Raw genomic sequence first — 5,458 nt, 5'->3', positions numbered from 1 at the left:
ACAATCTTTTCAGGAACCAGAGAACTTTAATAATTTCTGCTTGGTTACTACATTTTGAAGCATTGCAGTTTACTCTAATCTTATAATCAATCTAAGTGAAATTCTGGACAGAGTGCAGCACAGTGGAGCAGGGAGAGCGAGGTGGTCTGAGAGGAGCAGAGTGGACGAGTTTCAAGCATCATAGCTTAAATTGGATATTGTAGCTTTAACGTTCTGCTCTAATAAGTATGAATCCAAAAATGAGAAAAAAGAAAAGAGCAGAAAACAACAAAGCTATAAGGAAGCATTTTATCATGCAGTGTTAAATTGGGTGTGACTATGAACAACTTGAAGGCTCTCAAAAGCACACACACACAGACACACACACACACACACACAAAAGTAAATTACCATCTAAAATGCTCCAACTCATTTCAACTGTTCACTTTAAACCATCGTCAGGCCTTTAATGGGGGTCAAGTTCAAAGCTCCACTAGACTCCTGCTGCTTTGCTGAGATGGAGGAACAACACGTTTGTCTCCCTCTCCCTCCCTGTTTGTTTATCCATTGCTTTGCACTTGTTCAAACCTCTCTGTTTCTGCTTCAGCCTCTTTTACGTTGCTCCAGTCCTTAATTCTTCGTACCGTTCTTCTTTGAGAAGACTCCTCACTTCATTTAGCGTCATCTCTTTTACTTCTTTTTCTTTCTCGTCTTTGGCCTGCCCCTGCCCTGTCTCCTGCTCTGATTTCCTTTTCAATATTTCATTCTATGGTGTATTTGGTCCTCTGCAGCTCTCTTGTTCTTGCACCCTCCCTTTTTGGTAACTGAATCCAGTTTTCATCAAATATGCCAGTCTTTCAAATCTGACAGACATTGATCAGCAGGCAGCAGCGGGGATGTTGTCCTGGTGCAAGTTTGTGCACAGGGCCTCATCTAACCCTGCTTCTAAACAGAGCCTAGAACAGCGAGCTCTCAAAAGACAACCACTGGTCTGAGATAGACAGTTGTTCGTGCGCTGCCCTGCAGATATCTGCTAGGATCAAAAACCTTCCCGTCTCCCCCTCTTCCTCTCCACTCGCCTCCTTCTCTCCTCTTTCTCTCCCTCTCCCCCTTTTCTCTTTCGAAGATGGCACTTCCACAAATGTTTAACTCCAGCTATCTGCTCATTAAGAGGTCTTCAAAGCTTTCCATTGAAGTAAAAGCATCTATTTGAATTTGTAATCACCCTTTGCTGTACGGCTGCTGCGCTCAGCGTAATTTCCCCTGGATTTTCTGATAGCTGGCTCAAAGAGCTAACAACTCGTTTTCTCCTCTCTGAGTAGTGGGAGAGAGAAAGAGGAGGACTTTATCAAACTTTTGGAAGCAGGGAGGTGCACATTTGAGAAGGCCTTGGGTTTGTTTATATATGCTGACAAAGGAAGTAAGAATATATAGACGTTCACTCTGCCGACATCGCACATAAGAAGATAAGAGAAGTGAGAAAAACCCACTAGAGCTGGATAAGGTTTGTTTGAAGTTTAAAGTTCTATCATCATCAAAAGCTGGGCTATTTTCTTGAAAGGCACTTAAATAGCCCAGAAATTGGTTTGTCTATAGGGAGCGCCTTTAACTGATATTGCCTTTAATGGTAGGTATTTTTTAATATTCCACCACCCAAACTTAAAGGTGTCGGAGGCTGAGAGAAAATACTCTTTGCCCACATGATGAATTTTAAAAGAATGCCGAGCAACACCTTCGGTAGCGACCTGTATGCATATTTAGCTCAAACATCCTCTGCGTGCTGAGATGATGGAGTGCCTAAGTCTGTCACTCCACCACGACACTGAGAAGAAGGGAAATACAGAAAAAAAAACTGAACATGAAGAAGAAATACGTCAGATCCTTGAGGGAGAAGAACATACCTTTACATCTGATTTCCTCACAGGAAGGAAGTGCTTGAAATTTAATACATAAACATTATTCCCCCAGCTCAATAGTTTTTCCGTCACCTGCGGAAAAGCGCTCTCTTCTTCTGAGACACTTTGGGCAAGTTTCCACAACACAGTCCTCCTTCAGTAGATTTGAAAAAGAGGGCTGACTGGGATTTGGCTCCTGCCATGTTTCATCAAACGCACTTCTCTTCAGCCATTGCAGACCTGTCTGTCAAACAGCTCCTCATAAACAACGCTCTCCTTAGGTTTCCACTGCTCTCTCCTGAAATGGGGATATTAAATGAACTTTCTACAAGTTAAAGGAACTTACTCTTGAAATCTCAGAACTCTGAGCTAAAGACAATGGGGAAATATGTCAGGCTGCTAATGCTAATGTGGATCCATAACAGTCTCCTCACTGGTAATATTTATACAATGGTAAAAATTAAAGGGCAACTTCACACATGCTCAGCTTTCTATGGCTACATAATTTTAACACAAAACATAACATCCTTCAAAATGCTGAAACAATTATATAATAGTATTATATTAATACTAATCCAATTCAAATGCTAACACAGGGGTGTGTGTGAATACAGGAGTAAAAACACAAGGTTTGTGTATTTATTTGTGTGTGTGTGTGTGTGTGTGTGTGAAGTGAACCGGTGGCAGACCTGTCACCAGGACCATTGACTCCAGTCTAATCCCTTCCTGATGGCCTTTTCTTCAGATCCAGATAGAGACTAGAGGCTCTTGAACTTTGACCTGCACCATTAAATCACATCAGTAGCTGCATGTGAGGGCCTCAGGGCCCCTAGACTCTGCCAGGCAGATGGGCAGCTGCTCATACACAGACGCACAAGCACCTTTTAAATTAAGCTCACATGAAAAATCTAACATGTACCTTAACATTAAATATGTGCAAGGATTTTATTAAAATGTCAAAATGTGGCTCTTTACAATGTTTCTTTTACTTCTCATCTTACATAATTCCTATTGTGATGACCTCACTTACTAACATTAGACACATTGTCTTATCAAAAAATGTGTCCCCATTTCTAATTTGGAGCATAATATTCTATTAATACAAACCTATTTTTAATTGAGGATTTTTTTTGCAATTTTTTTTGCAATTTTTGAATTTTTTTTGTGTGAGCATTGTTTTAAATCAGCGTCAGCAATTATCTATCTACTGGACGAAAAACAGTGGGATGTTGCACATAAGGATCGGGCAGCACAGTCATGCAGTGGTTAGCGCTGCCACCTCACAGTTAGAAGGTTTCAGGTTTAATCTTTCTTTGTGGAATGTTTGAAGGTGAATCTTTGTCAGTCTGTGTTGGCCCTAAGATACACAGGTGACTTGTCCAGGGTGTACCCCGCCTCTCGCCCACTGACATATGACTGGAGCCATATAGGCTCCAGCCCCCTGAGACCCTGTCCAGGATAAGCGGTAAAGATAACGGATGGATGAATGGACATTAGGACTGGCATGGACATTCAATGTTCACACACATACACACAACACCACTAAATAATGTTGTTTTATATCTGTCTGAAATATTCTCTGTCATCTGTGTCCTTTTACCCAGCCACATCACACACATTCACTCCAGCTCTCGCCTACACGTAAAATCTCCTCTTCTCCTTTTTTCTCTTCTCTTCTCTTCTGTCTTTCTTTTCAAACCCTTCTGGTCTCTGTGTGATGTGGCTTCTCTGTTTCTGCTGAATAAAACAGATGAGGAGGAGGAGAGAGAGAGAGGTATCAGATGAAGAGAAAAAGCAAAGGAACAAAAAGACTAAGAAAGACAGAAAAACACGGTCACGTCTTTGGACTCTCTTTTTAAAGGGTTCATATCTGTTTCTACTTTTTCTTTGCCACTTATGACAACTCGGCCCACCCAGCTATTCTTTGTCACACACAGGAAATATCCCTTAAAAATGTCAGATAGGGTTGTGTCATTTACAGTCCATTTCAGCTATAACCAGTATGTTTCTGCAGTAAATACACTTATCTTTCTGTGGGAATTTAAATTGTAAATATTTCAGGTGGGTTTCATCATGCAAGATAATCAGTTCGATAATCAGTACAAATGTATTTCGTTTTTTTTTTTGCTCAGGAGTTTCAGGCCTTCTGTCACGTAGTATCTCAAGGAGCCTCACACAGTGACAACCATTGAAAGTCAGCTTTGAACAACATGAGCAGATTTGAAATGTGGGCTTGGTTCCCTCACACCGACGTGCCACTTGCCCACGCTGCTCTCCTACGGAGGTCCTCCTCACTTTGTTGTCCTCACAGCAGGCACCTGCATTCCTCGCATAGCTGTCTCCAAAGTTTCAAGAGCAACTGACTATCTCGGTCTACCCGTCTCTCTCTCTTTCTGCTTAGACCTTCGCTGCCTTGTTGCCTAGAGACGAAGTGAAGTGAGAATGGAGAGAGAGGAAGAAGGAGAACTTACCAAAGGAGGATGAAAGGGAAGGGAGACCAGAGGGGAGGACAGGCCTGGCAGGGGAGTGATGAAGTTTGTTTGGGATACTTTGAATTTTTATGGCCATTGTTTGGTGCCAATATCCTCTCTTTACTCCTTGGCTCCAAGCTTTAGGAAAAAGGTTTCTGCAGGTTTCCATTTTTGCAAACAAAGAAGGAAAAGCTTGTATTAATTACTATGTCATGAATTATGATTTCTGATGGAAAGAGGTTAGGTTGCAAGCTCTGTGCAAAGATAGCAAGCCTTTGTAGACGGAGGGACAGCAAATGGGAAATGTAGCTAAGTGGTTAATTGTGATTTGTGTTTGGTATCAGCACTACGCAACAAAAGCAAAATGAGTTTTTTCTCCCATCACTATTAGTATTGCAAACACACATACTGTAGAAATTACGGGAAATATAACATATGTAGGTTGAATCAAATTTTAAAGGCAAATTAGAGTATGAAACAAAATGTTACCTGGAAGACAGTCATCTGTTAAGCTAAACCAACACTTTGGAAATAAGATCACCATCTGTGAATATGAACCCAAGGATCCCTGTGAAGAAAAGGTTACACAGTATGGCCAGATCTTTTGCTGCCAGCATATTCTTTACTTCGAGAAAGCAGACTGAGAGTCATGATGTAAAACATACGCTCCTTGCTGGCACACGGCACTGGAAGGGAGTTGTTGTGAAAGCCTGTCATTTTGAAAACAAATCCATAACAAACTTCTAAAACTCATGTTCCATGGTTACAATACACACACACACACACACACACACACAGTTTACCATTTCTCTCCATCTGAACACATGTTTGTGTGAGAGAGAGATAGATTTTCCTCTTGGAATCGCAACATTCCCATTCCCTCCTTGCCTCTCTTTGTGCAGCAGCCCTGGCTTATTTATCTTTCCATCCCATCCCAAAAATGGGATCACTCCCTGCTGCTCAGATCACGCCTGCACCCCGATGTGTGCACACATTGACCCACATGAACCCTCGTTCTCTATGGATCCTTCTGTTTTTCTCGCTCTTCCTCTTAAAACCTCAAACCTCTTCTGCATCTTTGTTTTTCCTCTTCTTTTGTGGTCTGATGCTTTG

The 5,458-nt window shown here is 41.6% G+C and overlaps 1 long non-coding RNA gene across 1 annotated transcript; it reads right to left on the bottom strand.

The window, feature by feature from the left end:
• Positions 1–445: 445 nt before the first annotated feature.
• LOC137099883 (uncharacterized) lies at positions 446–5,142 on the bottom strand. Its single transcript, XR_010910822.1, has 3 exons — positions 4,346–5,142; positions 3,514–3,611; positions 446–2,172 (listed from the first exon to the last, which is right to left on the bottom strand). It is a non-coding gene; the product is annotated as an uncharacterized lncRNA (long non-coding RNA).
• Positions 5,143–5,458: the final 316 nt, after the last annotated feature.

This window comes from Channa argus, chromosome 15, assembly GCF_033026475.1.
Source record: "Channa argus isolate prfri chromosome 15, Channa argus male v1.0, whole genome shotgun sequence".
NCBI classification, from domain to species: Eukaryota; Metazoa; Chordata; class Actinopteri; order Anabantiformes; family Channidae; genus Channa; species Channa argus.
The sequence above is the reverse complement of the archived record's forward strand: the minus strand, read 5'-3'. Positions and strand labels throughout refer to the sequence as shown.